General features: G+C 31.5%; 1 protein-coding gene and 1 long non-coding RNA gene across 3 annotated transcripts in view; one reads left to right on the top strand and one right to left on the bottom strand.

Annotated features, from left to right (window-relative positions):
- Window positions 1-1,880: 1,880 nt before the first annotated feature.
- The window catches only part of LOC148280767 (neurotrimin-like), a 253,317-nt gene continuing 236,762 nt past the window's right edge, over window positions 1,881-18,435 (top strand). For both annotated transcript variants that reach the window (XM_088227843.1, XM_088227842.1), the window contains exon 1: window positions 1,881-2,322. The gene's annotated coding sequence lies outside the window, so the exon portion shown is untranslated. The remainder of the gene's footprint in view (window positions 2,323-18,435) is intronic.
- Window positions 4,458-17,478, bottom strand: LOC148280768 (uncharacterized). Its single transcript, XR_015822517.1, has 3 exons — window positions 17,349-17,478; window positions 17,187-17,267; window positions 4,458-5,283 (listed from the first exon to the last, which is right to left on the bottom strand). It is a non-coding gene; the product is annotated as an uncharacterized LOC148280768 (long non-coding RNA).

Raw genomic sequence — 18,435 nt, 5'->3', positions numbered from 1 at the left:
GTAAAAATTTGAAAAAAAAAATATATAAAGATTTAAAAATAAACCTACATGAATAAAATGAGAAAGGACTTTCATGAATTTAAAATTATATTCTGATTTACGAAACATATCCCTTAGCTTTCTGTCTAGTCCTTTTGGTAATTAGTTTATGGACTAGAGTTTTGAAAACATTGTTTTTCGTTTTGCTTACTAATATATCCATATTTAAAAAGTTGTATAGCTTAGAAGCCAGAAAATTATAGTGTCTTTATTCGTAATTAGTTTTTTTCTCTTTGGTAGCAGAAGTGTTGTTTTTTGTATTTGCCTAGTGTCGTAAATTTGTTGTCCGTCATTATGTCTGTCAGGGTATTGATGAAAGTGTCTTAAAATTGTCTTTATGTATATTTGCCTAATGTCTGTTCTGGAAATTCTATAAAAAGTATGTCTGTATTGGTAGGGTTTTTTTAGTGTATTCGAGCAAAATATATTTTCTTTTTTTTTCACTGGATTTATCGCTTTTCCTAATGTTCAATTTTAACCAATCCATGATGAAAAGTAAAAAAAAACCATGTTTTTTTTTCACTACTAAATATTGATATTATTCACTCTTTCTTTCACTTTTCAATTTTTTTAATAACCGCCTGGTTTCAAAAGCATACAAGCTTCCTGATCAAGGTACAATTTAGTAATAAATATTATCCTTTTTTTATAAATTTTGACAGCGTCTTCTAAAGTTAATGCTTTAAATATACATTTAATATTATTGACGCGTGAATATTTACTGCCATTTATATGTTTTGATTGCGGTTTTTCCTTGAGAAGTAGGAACTGACCAACCTGGCAGTACCTACCGCACCGCAACAATTCACAAATTCCATATTCAAATAAAACTGACTGTATTCTTCTTAAAACAAATTAATGGTCTTCTGTTATCCGCATGAAAAACTAACACAAAATAATATTCGTACCGCTATCTTGCTATATAAAGTAACCGCTAAAATGTCAGCATTATTATCATCACCGCATCCAATATCCAAAAAGACTGATGCACAAAGCAGGAAAAGAAAGAACTGTACACCCGCATCATTCCCGAAAATAATATCTGGTGGAGCAAGGGAGAACACTTCAACACAGGTAAGTCGATTTTCATTGTATATTAAGTGGCAGTAAACGTCCTTAGTAACGTGTGTGGTGGCTGACCTTGTTGGACCATCTTGGATCAGTTCATGCGGTCTCTAAGCTATCGAGGAATGAACTTTTGCGCCTCTCTCTCGCGTATATATTTATAAAAACAAATATAAATATGTATTAACCAGTCTGTTTGAACATGCATATTTTTGTCCATAATAAGTATAAGAAAAAAAGCATAAACCTTTATGGATGTCGATGAAATATTCTCAAATTCAATAACTTTTTTGTTGGTTATAATAAGCATTTGGTAGCAGCCTTCAAATTACAGATGAATTTTTCAAATTACTTCTTAAACAATGGTTTTATTTTTTTATTGAACTTACTGTTTAATTTTGTCATAGCATACGGTACGTGTTTTATAATAATTATCTCATCAATTATCTTACGCTTTCCGAAAAAAATTTCAAGCTGTACTAGATATAGTATTTTCAATTTTTAGCCACAATTTATTAAAACAAATGTTTTTTTTTTACCTACTAACAGTAAATACATTCCTTTTCATGAATTTAAAGTTTGGACCGTCTTTGACGTATCTTTTAGCGTACAGTCAATACACGTGAAGGTAGGGTAGCATGGCTTGGAGCTGTTTAGGGAAGGGGATAGGTCAGGGAAGGGAGTGGGGGAGGGTTCTGGGGGTGGAACGGAGCTGCGGGAACAACCCGGCCAGTCAGTTTCCCCCCAAACGTCGCGGGAGGAGTACGTCTCGCCATTCCAACACTCCCCCCGCGCCCCGTGCGTCGCACCGCCAACCAACCCCGAAATTACGAAATGACATATCACGGTTTGTCACACACACGTCAATAACTGACGCGTGATTGCGCCCAATTTGAACAGTAGAAATAGAATCCAATTCGAACGTGAGTAATTCGTAATTGCCGCCAAACGGTACGTATGGAGTTCCGTAACGAGGAAAACTATTATAAAATTAGTATTACGATATTGGTTTGAGTGGACAGTAAAAAATTATGTAGTCAATCAAAACGCCGGTTAATTATTCAGAGTGTACGTATTTTGAGTGCAGGTATACTTACAAAGTTACTTGTATGTTGCGTTGGAGGCACGCACGCTATGACAATTCAACCGGAAAGGCTTTTGCGCTCGAGGCTTTTTTCATAATTGGAATACGTCAACTTAAGGGGTCTCACTAAGCAGGTGAGTCAGATGAACATTTATTTGGAATAATACATCTTTCGTTCCTAGAACACTTTACAAATTAAAAATATACCCTTCAATTAATTTGAAATACATTTATTTTTTCCGAAATAATACTTCATATAATGTAAATAAGTATACCTTATATAATTTGAATTATTTATGTTTTACACAATTGAAAAATGATAATGAAAAAATACTGTAATAAGATTTAAATTTTTTTTAAATTTTTCATCAGTTCCTCAAATTCTTTTAATGTAAAACTTCATTCAGATTTTTTTAAACAATAAGGTTATTTTAGTTAAAACATATGCTATCAATAAAGGTGCGCAGAAGCATACGTCAACTGTTCATAACAAATGAGGAGTGCGCATGTTACTGTATAAATATAAAAAGTAAAGTAAATTATGTACTTTTTGCCAGATTCTCGTATTATAACAGAATGTAGAGAACTTAAGAGTAAAAAAATGTGGGAACATATGCTTATACGGTGCTTATAACTTGACATTGGCTTATTTAAGCAAGCGCTTTAAACACTGCAATTTATTTTTTAATTTGCCTTAAGTTTCTATAAATTGAAAGTAGAATAATTGTCACGTTTTATTAAAATGGACTAAATTACTTTTATGAACAAGGATTAGCTAAAGCAAGCTGTTTGCCCATTTTGACTAAAACGTTGCCATGATTTTATAATCAGTTAGCTTTTTTCGGTGCAACTGATCCAAAAATGTAACCATACAGCAATATTAAAATTTCGTCAGATTTTTATTTACAAAATATGTTTAATAATGTTAATAGTATTGATATACGTACAATAAAAGACATTTTTTTTATACGGTATGTAGATGTTTAGACATGATCAGATAGAAGAATTTAAAAATAGGGATCTACAAACATAGGCATTTTGAGTGTTATTAAAGTACAAAACACCCGGATTGAGATACAACACATATCCTTATTTTTGTTATCACACCAAGAAACGATCAAAGAACCTCCCGCGCAAGAATCAAGCATCTTAACCACTACACCACGGAGACCGTCAGTATACATTTCTTGGCTGAACTGTGTTTTATATCAAAAGCAAAAAAATAAATTAGTTTGGACTGTATTTAATCAAAAATAAATCTGTTGTCAGTTTCAACGGCTTGAAGAAAATATTTAAAATATACAAATTTGCATTTTTTCACACAAATGAGTGTAACTTAATGGTTTATTTTGTGGAGTGACAAGTTAGAGGTATGGAGTTTGTTCATTAATTCCATAGATAAAATGAGTCAGATATGATCCTCCAGAGAATGATAAAATAATTTTAATAAACTAGCAGGCAATTCGTACGTTTGGTAAAATTATTACATAATATTTATCTTTGTTGCACGTGCAACATAGCTTAGTGAGTAAAAAAAGTCAACATGGCTTCCAAACAATGCAATTGAAGTCTCAAACTTTTTTCTTGAACATTTATTTGAATATCCATTCTTACTCTTTTAACCAGCGGGGATTAAATTTCTGGGATAGGAATTTGCCCCGTACAACCTAATAAAGTTTGTACTGGAAGAAACCATACAAAAATAAACCTTTTGCATTATTTGTGTACGACAGATGGGGCCGCTAGGCCTCTGATTGAAAGAAAGAATACTTATTGATATTTCAAGAGGGATTATAAAGCACTTACATGGCTTATGATCTGCAATTGGCTAGTTTGATGATCACTTTACAAACTATCTAACATTCATCAATCTGCAAAATGCTTGTGATTTCTACGTCATTTTCCCTATTTTATTCCGGATCTTGTCTAAACAGAAGTTCTATCACATTATTCCGAATTTCCACAAAGGTGACATCTGTTGACTTTTTGGTGAAGTCTTTATAGAAATATTACTAATGAATACTATCAGTTATTTCCATTATCTCTATTGAGATACTAGGCTTTCATGTAAAAGGTTCTAGTTTCAGTCTACAAAGATAACTACATACAATGGCGGCCTTTGTAGTGTAATGGTTAAGACACTTGACTTGAGCACGGAAGGTTCCGGGTTCGATTCTCAGTGAGAACACAAAATAAATATTTTATTTTTATTTTATTTATTTTGGTTCACAGACAATAAACCATACATTGGTATAACAATCACAAATTGTTATTTCAGATATTGTTCATCAATTATATGTGAACACAGCATTCACAAATAAAGAAAAAAAACTTTATAATTTATATTTTTTTAAATTGAATAGCTTATTTCAATTCTATTGTGTTTTAAAAGTTATTACAATAATTTATTATTAACAGGTTTTTTGAAATTATTTTACGTAACTAGCATAAATGAATATTTAATTTTATAAATTGCTTTACAATTTTTCTATAATTACTTCATGTATCATTAAAGATATCAATATCAGCATTACTTTCCACATTATTATACAATCTTAACATACGTGATGATGCATTCAAGTTCGCCATATTATTAATGCGATTATTTCAAGCCTGGGTGTTCTGTGTTGTAACTCACCACTGTAGTTGGGTCTCCTGGCGTGGTTTTTTGGTTAATAGGCAGAACGGTTAGTGTGCAGTGATTGTTTGCAACCTTAGAATAATAACCTTATAGAGTCACCTATGCAAAAAAAACCATTATATGATTATTGACCACGAAGTTAGCTACAGATTGCAGCAATACAATGGGACCTAGATAGTTGTGTTGAGAATTTTGAGCAAACACCGAAACCGTCCATTACACGTTTGTTGTGAAATCTGATAAATCATCAGCATTGAAAAAGAGAAAAACAATTTGACTGACAGACATTGGAAGTAAGGAAGCCCCTTGAGGTAATTTTTACAAAACTCAAGTAAATAGCATCTTGAAGGTGCGGTAAGGAAGCTGACATAATCACGTGCTGCGGATGCTTCAGTAGAGCCTTAAACCAAGTAGCCTCTTCTTCACTCCTATGGACTCTCTGCGTCATAGAGAACTGTAAATAAAGAGTGAGGCAGTTATTTTTCGGTTGTATTTTGCAGAAATTAATGAGGTGAGATAAATGTGGAAAGGAAAGAGAGTGCTGGCTGGCGATAAGGTTTTTAAAGTCACATGAAAGAAACAAAAGTGGAAAAATAAGAAAAAAATAAATAAAAAAAACCCTTATTTCAATTTTTTTTTTTTTTTAATGTGCTTCATTTCTGTTGTATTTTTGACTCAACAGCTACTCTATGGGAAACATCGTGAAAAATGAAATCAATTGCGGATAAGTCTTCTTCGTAATATTGTGGTTGGTGCGTTTGCCTACCATATTTGAGCTACCAAGCTTGATTACTGGCAAGGTCAAAATTAAATATGAATTTTTAATATTATTTTTCGAAGCAATATTTCATTTTCCTCTGACTGGTAACTGAAACGTATAACTGATCATTTTAGCTTTATGTAACAGATGATTGCGATATGTTTTATTTAGTATTTTCACTCAGCGTCAGGAACGGATAGTGTTATGATGATGATGATGATGATAAGCTCTTTTGCTGCAATCCAGTTTTTGTCTACATACATTTGGACCAACTCAAAATATTTTTTCTTCGCACATGCTAGAAAATCAGAATACCAAACCTCCCTAATCCCACCCCTTGTGAGTTCCATATTCGAGTTACGTATAATCAAAGTATATCGTATGTGACACGCGAAAAATCACTCACGTAATTTAAGGGCTGTTTACTGGGTGTAACGAAATACAGAACAAAAGAGAAATGCGCAATGGGGGGTGAAAACAGTATCGAACACGTTTTGTTTCTTACGGAAATTCAGCGATTTTTTTTATTGAATGTTATTAGTTATTTTTTAAAGTTTCATTTAAACGTATTTTAATGCAATAAAGGATGCAAGTTGAGAAATTTAGTTTGTTGGCTCAAATTTACTCTCTAAACTAAAAAAAAACATTCGTCTTCTTAATATGCCCTATCAGGTGTGCCCTACCAGGCGGACACTGTTTTGCACTATACACTAGACACTATAAATTCACTTTTTTGAACGATGACGTCTTGGAAATATTCGAAAATAATCACCTTGACAAATGTATGCTTAATTGGCCCGACTAATATTCGTGCGTTTACTAAAAATAGCATCCCAAGTATATTTATTTGTGATGACTTAGTTACATTCATTCGCTTGTGATCGCGCTACGGTCAAAGTTTTATTTTGTAAAATGACATTCTTGGTTAATTGTCTTTCTTTCATTAATTTTATAACGGCTGCTAAAGACAGCCATGTTGAAATTTAATCCGTTGGAAAAATATCTTGAATGGATTATATTTAATTACGATTATTAGACAGATCATGATTATCAAATGATTCGCGATGACGCATTCTCGTGAAAAAAATCTTTTATCGAATTTCCAATAACAGTATTTTTAAATCAAGATATTTAAAAGCTTAACATCACGTATTTGTTTTGAGGCTATTGGCGTAGAAAATAGTGATATTTTTAGTTTTCTCATTTTTTCACGTTTTGACAGCGCCCTTTGCTGACCGGTGTCGTATTGTATTTTGTGCAATTTCAAGGCACCGCCACACAGTAAAATAATTCACTGACGTTAAATAACCAGTTACTTTCATAATTATATTTTGCATTCAAGTTTTTTGAATTTCCTACCGCAATCTTTTGATTTGTTGCTGAAACCCTAATGATGCTGGTTAAATTTGCACAAAATATTTCAAGTTTTCCTTACAAAATTCGTTCTTAGTAAGATTTTTCCACGTAGTATTTTATTTTTTCTCTTGTTAACTCTTCTACGGCTTAAATACCGGACACCAAGGAGAGTTTGCCCTCCCGGGTGTAATTTCTAGGCGGATTTACACTTGACACTTCTCTCGAGAGACGCCTCTGATATCGGTTGGCTCGTTAGCTCACACTTATTTAAATTAACTAACTTTTTGCTTCAAAAATTATTTCTTCTTTCTCGAAAAATTTTGCAAATCATAAAACTCATGTTAAATGATTTTTTTTACTGTAAATGGGTGCATTGAAGACAATAGTAAAACATTACTTTTTTTTCTTAGTTACAATCACTCAATTTCTTTATCTGGTCTAGAATAAAGAAACCAGTTACGTATCAACAACGCGGTAAACGTCGCGCGTCGCCCGTCGATCGATGCTTAAAAAGATCTTGTTCACTCATTACAAAAAAACTCATATTAAGAAGAGCTTAGGGTTAATGTAAAAATACCAATGTAACATCCTACATAACCTGCTCTGATTGCGATTAGTACTTTATATATTATGGATGACCAATTGCCAAAGTTAATAGCTACAGAACAAACATAACAAGAGACGATAGTATGCAAAAAGAGCTTAACAACAAAATATAGCAAGAGTTTTAGTCTTTTTTTTCTTAATAGTTCGTTTCTCTCTACTGCTGGATATAGGTTTCTTTCAAATTTTACTATATTTTTCTGACCTGGGCACTCCGTTTTCACTCATTTCCACGAGTTTTACGATGTCGTCAGTCCACCTCGTCTATGGTCTTCCCATTTTTCTTTTATTTTCCTAGGGTCTACAATTTTGTGTTCTAGAGGTCCACCTATCAACTTCTTCAACGAAATACTTGTCTGGGATTCGTTACATTATTCGACGAAAATGGAGTATCATTCTTTTAACACATGCATCCTGAAAGTGTTGCTCAACGGATGTGAGTCGAGTTATCTCACCAAAATACAAAAAAATAATGAATCAATTAAAAAGATGCTTGCAGTAAAAACTTTGAATAATCTGACATTGTCAGGGACGAAGAAATTTTAAGGAAAACCCGACAGTCTGAAAAGCGTATTCATGAAAATGCTCCTCTGAAAATGGCTGTTATTTGCTGTAAATCTTACATAAGATCAACCATAATTGTTAACTATAAGAAGTTTTTTTACCGCTAATGACTGTACGCTAGCTGCTCTCAGAAGAGCGTTGAGAGGTTGAACTGTTTTGGGATGAAGCAAAGGAGCTGACGCAAGACAGGGCTTGAGTAGAGCTGACTGGTGTTAGCCAAATGCTTCACAAAGGGAAAGAAAAAGCGTGAAAGAGAATTCAAATCATGGATGCGATACAATAGCCACTCTTAAGTAAGAATCCTAAGTGTGGAGTCCATCTGTTGTATAATTGTATAGTGATCGGCACAAGTCGACGAGCTTTTGATATAATGCTTCATGAACAGAAGAGAAAACAAAGTAAATTTACAAAAGTAAACTTAAACCGGTCAATGAGAGCTTGCTGTGTTATTGAGCATCTTATCATTGAAATGTTTTGGGGATGAAATGCGCAACTGCCTCCCTCGTCTCAAAAACACTGAAGGAATGTGGAAGAACAATTCGTGGATTTTACACCACGATAGAACGCCGTCTCATACAGCGGTGATTGTTTCGGAGTTTTTAGCCAAAAGTTCGAATAATCTCATCAGCTAAGCACCGTATTTTCCAGACCCGTCTGATTTTTTTCTTTTCCCAAGATCTTGCTATTAAGAGGAACGAGCTTTGAGACGATTGATGCCATAAAAGATAATTTGCTGCTAGAGCTAAAGGCCATATCTTTGCAAGCCTCTGAAAAGTGCATGGACAATTGAATTAAGCGCTGGCATCAGTATATTGCCGCAAAGGGCAAATTTTGTAAAAGAGATAATAATGAAAACTGATTGAAACTTAAAATTGTGCATTTTTTTTCAAATTCCCGTTTATTTTTTACCATAATGTATTATTCATATTTGTTTTTATAATTTTTTAAACAATTTTTCATAATTAGAAAAACATGTTCTCGTTCTTTTTCCGCACCCAACGGTGCAAAAAACACTGCATTGGTACACCAATGGAAGCATATCTTGGATTTGTTCAGTATGTAGGTCAGATTATCAGTCTTAGGCTTAAAGTGCCAGACCTGCGAATATGAAATATTCTACTTTACAAACACCTTTTTATATAAATATTTGTATGTCCAGCACGTGGGTAATTGAACCCAAGACCTCTTGCATAGTAGGCAAATACGCTGGGCACGAGGCAGACACAAAATATAATTTATATAGGTGCCTATACATAAAATTAGTTGTAATATCTTTCTCGGTGAAAGAATAAATACGGTTCTATCTCACTGTGTAACGAACTTTCCTGTTTATTCTATTTTTGTATTTAACATTTTTTTTACTAATAAAAAAGTGCTAAGAACGTTAACCTTTACATCTCAAAGCGGATTTTTGAGAAAAAAAATCTTGGCCACGTGGCAAGGTTTTGAAAAATAAAAACTAAAATAAATTCATGGAACATTTAAAATCCTTTCACATTTTCTTAGAAACAAAATAATTTTATAAGCGTGGAGCGAAAATTGTGTCTGAAAATTCCTTTGTGATATTATTTTTTTAAGCGTTTAATTCATAGAAGCCATACATGAGCAAATACTGAAATGATGAAATTTAATAGTCTAGATTTTCTCTTAACTTTTTCTGTTCAACCGAAGTATAGCAATTACGAGTATATAACGTGATCTGTTCGAAGCAATTAACAAGGTAAAATTATAAATATTAAACAATAAGGAACATTTTGTAAAATGAATACAAATAATTTTAGTTGTAGGCAATGATGGTAGTATATAAAAAATCAGTATTTATACTTGATAAAAAATAATAATGGTTGACGCGTTCGCCTATCATACTTGAGGTTCGAGGCTTGATTCCAAGCAGGGTTAACGTAAATTTAGCTTTTATTAACCTATTTAACCCTTAGATGACGATGACGATGACGATGACGATGACGATGACGATGACGATGACGATGAATATTCGAATGATAACATTATCCACGATTCTCATATCCGGATTTCACTGAATTTATAAATTTAATATGATTTTAACTATACCTAAGTATAGTGATCTCAGATCAGGGATCACGATAGTCATGTTGTTAAAATAAATAAATTTTTGACTTGAGTAAAATTACACGATCCAGTTTCATAAAAATGAAAACGGTTCCCTTTACGGTTTAGTTAGTGGCATGTTTCACATATTGATTTTCGTGTGTTATTCGAAGCAGAGTAAGACTTAATGCCATAAAGTAAACGCCTCCCCGAATGATGCAAGTGGATTACTTTAGCTGCATAAGGCGAGGGAATGAAAACTTGTTTAAAATTTTCCACGTGATTGTCAATTTGTGGGAGATGGCTTTATGCTAATAAAAAAATTACAGCTTTGACGATACAGAGTAACTGAACTTCGTAATTTTCGACTCAATATTTTACTAATAGACTTTCCTGCATATATTGCAGTTAAGAAGTATACGATTTTTTTTAAAAATTAAAACTTTATCTTTAATTTTTTTTTTTGAATAAAAGAAAGGCAGATTAAAATTAATTAGTTTTTAATGATAACATACGTTGTGCTCATTTTTTTCCTAATCAAAAAATGAACACCAAGAGTAAAACAACATTTTTAATGTTACATGTAGTTTGAAATATGTTTTTCTGCTTTATATGATGTTGTGTTTTTCTTTCACGTCACACATATTATTTTATTTGATTATAACCCCTAAATTGTTATTTTTTTTTTAAATTAAAATTACCTTTTTTCATTTATTTAATTTTAAAAGTACACATGAATAAAAATTAAGACACATAAAAAAAAAAACTAATAAATACGAAAACCTCACCCAGCCACTTTTTGTGGCTTGTTGGTGAAGTTTACCTATAGAAATATTAATCCTACTTAAAAATAAATATCTTAACATAAACAATTTCAGTAAAAAAAGGGCGGTAGTAAAACAGTATCAGCTCAATCAAAAAGAGAAAAAAATAAAAGAAAAACAAAATCAGATATATCATTATAAACATAATAAACATATATATCGAATTTGAACACATCATTTAAAGGATATGTTTTTTTCAAAAATTAAATAATATTTTTCATAAATAGTACATGTTTTTTAAAATTGTATGCAAATCTTCTTTTATACATTTATTAAATGTTGTAACTGTAGCTTTCAAATACAAAAGACTAATTCTTGTGTTTGGAGAGTGACTTACACTGTTATAGTCGTTTATTTATTTGACATTATATAATTTTGAATACACGAGTACATAAGAAAAAAAAACTTATGGAATACATAAAAAAAAAATAGAAAATAATAATACATTCATACTAATTCAAATTAAATGCACTTTTTACACTTGTTCAAAAAAATTCTTTAAATTTACTTTGAATTTATTTAATTTTTCTAAATTTACCCGTAGTGATGGTGTAGTTAGTGTTTAGATGTTTATGTTCCAATATTTATTTATTCGCAATATTCGTCCATAGGAAGTCCCGTGTTGAGTTTGGACGAATAATATAATTAAATAACATAACACAACAATAATGTACAAAACAATATCATCATAAGCTCTTGTGTGACTATGATGTAATATGAGTCTATATAGGATACAAAATTTGATTTATTTCTCGTATTTTTTGTAATTTATTAATTAATTTATTTATTTTATTAGGTAAACAAACAGTATGTACACAAATATTTCCAAAATCTTTGTATATTAGTGTAAGACACTCGTGCACACACCAAAAAAATTGTTAACACTTTATACAATAATTTAAATTATATTCAATATAATAAATGTAAAAGAAACGAATTGAAAAATTATGTGTATAATCATAAAGTTAAATATCTGCTTTTTCAAAATTTCTATAATTTTTGACCTAAATTTACATACATTATCACAAAAAATATCAGCCTCGATAAATATATTGTTATATTGGTCGTATATTCTAGGTATTTTAGATTGTTTAAAATAGTTAATGATAAAGTTCTATTTTTAAAATCTTCAAATGGACTTTTTTGTACCGGATTTGGGTAAAATTTGTATATATATTGAGGATTTTAATTTAAAAATATCCATTCATGCTATGCGAAGAGTAATTAAATAAGTTTTGGTAACCAAACCATTTACCAAAATAATTAAATGTGTGATGCTAATACAATAAAAATGTTAAACTGAGTAAAAAAGAGCACGAGTATAGAACTTGTAACAAAAAAGACAGAGACACTGTTTCGTGGAAGGTGTTTGTGTGAATGAGACAACAGCATCTAGATGGCAAAGATATACGTCCAATGCATAAGACAAGTAAAACATCAGTTGTGTGTGTATTTTTCATTCGTTCAAATCAGTATTTTTTTAATTAACTGGATTTTAAAATTTATTTTGCTTTAACAGGCTTAAACTATATTTTTGTTTAAATCAATGTTTTTTTTTCAAATATCTGAACTTAAGAATATTTTGTCTTTTACTTAGTATAACTATTTTTTCATCACTCATTCGTTCTACTGTTTATTACTGTTGTTATTATTCTTAGTGCACTGTTAATTTTTCTCTTTTCAACACGTTTTTCTTATCTCCCATTCAAGAGTTAATATCAGAAATATTTTTTTTTAAATGATATTATATAAGGGTTAATAAATAACATAAAACACATCAACTTAAAAATAACTAAGACAAACATTTGATCAACTTGAAAGTTTATTGCTACTCAAATAATTTTAAAAAATCGTCAGTCTCCACCTCAAATCCCACCTCTTAAGGGAAATCTAATCCTGAACCCCTGTCTTGAAAACTTTTTTTGTCCTTAAGAGGTTAATACGGTCTTTTAAAATATTTAAAAAATATCGACACGATGGAGAAAATGGTGCCGCTGAGCCAAATTCGTGCTCAAATTAACAAATAAAATAAAATTGCTAAAAAATATGTCTTCTCAAATACGCGACATATTTGACCTTGACAATTGTGAGGTCAGGATTTGTAACGATGTTCTTTTTTAATTTGATTGGTCACAAACGAAGTTCATCATTTAACCGAATCATGTCGAATTAGAGACATGGCCAATGCAACGAACCGTTTTCGCGGGAATTTAAAATTATAAATTCAAAAATATTTTTTATGCCACTTTAAGAACAAATAAAGTTTTTTTTACTCGACAGTATATGAAAGACCCCCAATAATTTTAATTTAAAAAGAGGTGATATTCCCTGCACGCATTTTGATGGTCCCTAAAATTCTCAGTTTTTGCGTGAATGTGGCGAGAAAATAAACTGTGAATAATTTCCCGACACAGGCGGGCGTGTCTCGAAACCAGTAAAAAAAGGTCAGTAATTGATTGTTTACAAATACTAAGAAATATTAAGTTACATTTTATTAGTTCAAAAATTGCAGTTTTGTACAACAAATCACCCACACGTAAATTTCTTTGAAAATATGAGTTTTCGAATTCGCGAAGCTTATAATAAATATGTTATTGTTTAAGTGTTGTTTTTCTCAATTTTTATGTTGAAATATACTTTATATTTGAAATCAAAATGCTAAGACAATATAAGTTATTTGAAATAGACTGCAATGTTTTGCGAAGAAGGTGTTATAAAATTTAATGGGGGTAGAACAAGTGAGATGTGTTACAGTTAGGTAGACAGTTGAACGGTAGTAAGGGAAACATACTGGGGATGGATTCTTCGAGCCTTGGGATTAGAAATAGATTGGCTTTCGATCTGTGGTTGCATTTTTGAAATATGTGGTTAGGAAATAAATGTAGAAATTGTTACGAGTGTGTCAGTAAAATTGAAATAGAAAAATTCAAACGAAAAATCAAAGAATAGAAATTGATCTACATTGATTCGTCTTCGTCTGTCTACTGTGCGAGATGTCTCGGCTTATTTCAATTAAAATTTGTACTTTTAAGATCAGTTTTTAACTAAAAGTATTAATATAGTGACGACAAAAAACTGCGGTTTTTTTTTTATTTTTAATAAATAGTTAATGGCAACCATATTGAGAATGGAACCCGTGATATCTTGCACTGTATACAAATTTGTTGACCACTGGACTTGTAGGCGGACAAATAATTTATCATGATCTTTATATTTGCACCAGTGGTGCACATAACACTTCATTTTTATTTATTTATTATGAAAATCGTAGTCTTTTTCGTACAAGAAAACAAAAAAAAAATTAAGAGCAATTGCAGATTTCGCATTAATTTATTATGACTACAAAAAGAGAGTATTACTAAAAAAAGGAATATTGCAAAAACTAAATAAATAAAAAGTGTATATATTGTGTATGCAGATAATTGGTAGAATTCCATATTTAATTTGGTAATGTATCCAAAATAAAACAAGTTTATTGGATTGTAATTCTACTTTATTTTTTATAAAATATACAAAGGGTATATTGTGACGCGTTTCGTCTTGTTGAAAATGAGTTTGTTTGAAAATGTCCTAACAAGACGAAACGCGTCACAATATACCCTTTGTATATTTTATAAAAAATAAAGTAGAATTACAATCCAATAAACTTGTTTTATTTTGGATACATTACCAAATTAAATAAAAAGTGCATGAAATAGATAAAACATTGTATAGTTCATATTAGTTTGAACATTTATATTTCCTAATAAAAATTCACAACCAACAATGATCAATTAGATACGAGTAGTAGATATTCTTTATGTACAAAAGATAAGCAGGAGATAGATTTAAAATGACACTTTCATTAACAGATCTGACAAAAATATAGTATTTATAGTGAACTATGTCGATGTCACCAAAACTGTCGTCATAGGTAGTCTGTGTTCTTCGAAGAGTGCTATTTTTCATATAATTAGTCTGAGCTTGGAATGTCGGAAAGTACATAATGACGAGTTTTACGGACAGGTACTTGATATGAAATGCTTCAAACTATTTTGGGCTATCGATTAGGTTTTAAACAATTTTATAAAGTAAGCATGTTCAACATGATACGCCGAGTTGAAAGATTTTGAACCTCATGAAAATGAACGGACTCGGCCTTACTTGAAACCGAAACATTATTTTAAAAATTAAATGATCTAAAACAGCTGTGAATATGTTCAGTATGATTTTTGTGAGTATTCTATTGAGGATTCCAAATCAGAAAACCAAACTCTAGGACACTACGTACATACAAAAAAAAGTTTTCTTACTGCATTAGTTTATGTAAGGGGTTTGGTTGATTGTATGACAAACCTTAACCTTTTGTAAGCTTTTTCTCAATTATTTTCCAAAAGTTTGTTTTATGTAAGTTTACTATCAAGTACAGCACCAAGGTCACGGACTTCCGAAGAAGAAATCATGATTAACTCGTTGATTTCAAATAAGTTTTTTTTTTTAACGAATGCGGTAAAAAGAAATTTGCTGACAATTTTTAATGTTAATAGATAATCTGTTCTTAATGCAATATGTATTCAATCTATTCAGGCTTTCTGAAAAATGTATACTGTCTTAATCATAATTGATAGGTTAGTATACTTTCATATCATCGGCAAAAATACTAAATTGTGCAAATTTGAAACATTCACCGTTATCATAAATATGATCTTTGAAAAAGAGTGGCCCGAGGTGTGAACCTTGGGGCACTTCTGATGGTATAGAAGCAAAATTCAAACAGAAACCACCGATTACAACAGACTGACATTGGTTTGTCAGATAAAAAGTAAACCATTGCAAAAGATCTTGTCACAAATGAAAAAACAAACTTGATCATAAACAATTTTTATGAACATTTTACTGAATACTGGATGTATGGAAATAGGGGAATGATTTTCGATCCAATTTTTTTCCCACTTTTATGAATTGGTATGGTGTTTGCTTTCTTCAATTTGCTTGGAAATAATCCTTCCGTTAGTGATTTTGTAAAAATATGAGCAAAAAAAATAGATAATTTATGTGCGCAATTAATTGTGAACACTGGAGGTATCCGATCACTACCTGGGCCTCTATTTGCATCTAGCATTCGAACGTATTTTAAAACAATGTTTTTGTTAATGCAAATGCTACTTAGATTATCATATTATGCTATTACATTGCATTGGAAATAAACAAAAATTAATTAACTGTGTACGCTTGTTTCTCTGTCAAAAACTGAATTAAAATTATCGTATTACTTCTGCTACTACGATCTTGCCCTCGACTCACTCCGGTAGAACTTGGTCTTGTATTGCTCGGAGTTCTTTTAAGGAAGCCATGGGTCCTCAGGTACCCGAATTATTCCTTGTTTAGGAGTAACTCGGTTGGAAGAACAGAATTATAAGTCAGTTGTTCGTTACAATTGAGTTTATTCTAAGAATTATTAAGAAACAGAACATCAAAAATGGACAATGTTAATTTACAGTGTGTACAACAGTTAACAGTATTTCTAGAACAAATTACAGGGTTATTCCTCTGAGAATTCAAATGTTATAACAGTGACCATTATTTTCAAGCACAAGTTTTTTTTATTTGTAAATTTGGCCAGGGGCTATCTTCGAGAAACAGTTTGATTGAGATTAATTCAGTGGATTAATAATGTACAAAATTGTTGAGCAAAATTATTTCTAAGTTACTAGTAACCCAAATAAATTTGGCCAGGGGTTCTCTTGTGGAAACAGTCTGATTGATATTAATTTAGTGGATTAATAATGTACAAGAAAATTAAGCAAAATTAGTTCTAAGTGAATAACAACCCAAATAAATTTGGCCAGGGGTTCTCTTGTGGAAATAGTCTGATTCTCTTTTCCTGATGACAAAGGCACTGTGTTGGATAGGATCTGAACCACAAACTTTGACAATGGATGGTCAAAGAAAATACCGGTTATTCGTAGATTCAAACCATCCTAGCGAATTTTCATGAAAAAGAGATAAAGCCTGACTATCCGCCGCTTTAAAGAAGTTATTGGAGTTGAAGGTCCGCGCGAGACGCAATTACGTGATTACCGTGCGTGGATCCGATTAAATTGTGGGGGTAAAGAGACGCTTCATGCTAGAATAAGCATTTAATTACAAAAGGTACTAGACAAAAGATTAAACAAATTGATCCGTACTTTAAAAGATACTTACAATATGGAGAGTCGTTGATATAACAAAACGGCTTGTTTTAACGGACGCTATTTCAAATGAGCGTTGTTTTGATTTATTTATCTGTAAAAGAGAAGCGAATTATGCACTGAACTTTATGGAAAAGTGAGTATTATTATTTAATTAAACGTTATTTTTGCTTACCCACCAAGCAGGTTTACTGAGGAAACATTTTATGATCGGCACATTTTTTTGTATGAATAAAATGCTGGAAGCTTCTACGCTTCGTGCGGGAACTATTGGGTTCCGATAGAGACGTGCACACTTGCCCAAGGTCCAGCGGGGAATGGATTGGCGTGCCAGCCGTGTTTTAAAGGACTGGAGAGTATGGTCACGCGGTCGTCCGGTGTAGTTCGGTTCGAACGACGGTTAGACCTTTTTAAGTTGTTTAAAATGGCGATTATTTTTTTTATTATTATTACGTTTGAATTTGTTTAAGCTCCGATCATTGTTGGTTTATTTTTATAATAGTCGTGGAACACGACAAAGTAATACGAGAATAATTCACATACGTTATAACCGTCAATAGTTTCACCTATTCCAATCGTAGTGCATCTGGATCCATTTGTTATATGGTATGTAAGGTGATTAATTTTACACTTTAGGCAGCCAGTGAAATACTGTAGTCAAGAACCATCTTCGAAAAAAAAAATACACCCTCTCAGCCAGGAATATATCCCGGGTTCTCAAGCGTAGTAGGCGAACGTGCCAACCACTACACCACAAGGCACATTTATCACCACTAAAAAACAACACAACGCAAAAACTTTGCTTTTTTTGTATATGTAAAACTGATGGTATTTAAAATAGTTTCAAGTATGTGAAGGAATGTATTTGCTTAAATATGCTTCACTAAGGGGCAGCAATAAATAAAAAAGTTCGATGATAGTATTCATGGTTCTATATAGTGTTTACTACACAATATTTATATTTATACTTGATCTTAAAGTGTTTTAATACTTGAAAAATTATTTGCACTCGAAAGAAGGAATTACGCGAAATCAGTATACATTCAAGAGGCTATTCAAAGAAAAAGTAACAACGTGGACTTTTGAAAAAGTTAAACAATCTTTAGTCTTTTCTAAAAAAGTACAGTGTCTTTAAAGTACTGAAAAAGAAAAACAAAGTTTCATTGTGTGGTTCTGCAAGAAACTAATATTAATAGTGAAATATTCCGTAGAAGTTTTATGTTAGTTGCCTTTACAGACTCGGCAGGTCTCTGATTCTGAAA

This window comes from Micrasema longulum, unplaced genomic scaffold (assembly GCF_059751315.1).
Source record: "Micrasema longulum isolate JH-2025_06_02 unplaced genomic scaffold, ASM5975131v1 h1tg000543l, whole genome shotgun sequence".
In the NCBI taxonomy this organism is placed as follows: domain Eukaryota; kingdom Metazoa; phylum Arthropoda; class Insecta; order Trichoptera; family Brachycentridae; genus Micrasema; species Micrasema longulum.
The sequence above is the reverse complement of the archived record's forward strand: the minus strand, read 5'-3'. Positions and strand labels throughout refer to the sequence as shown.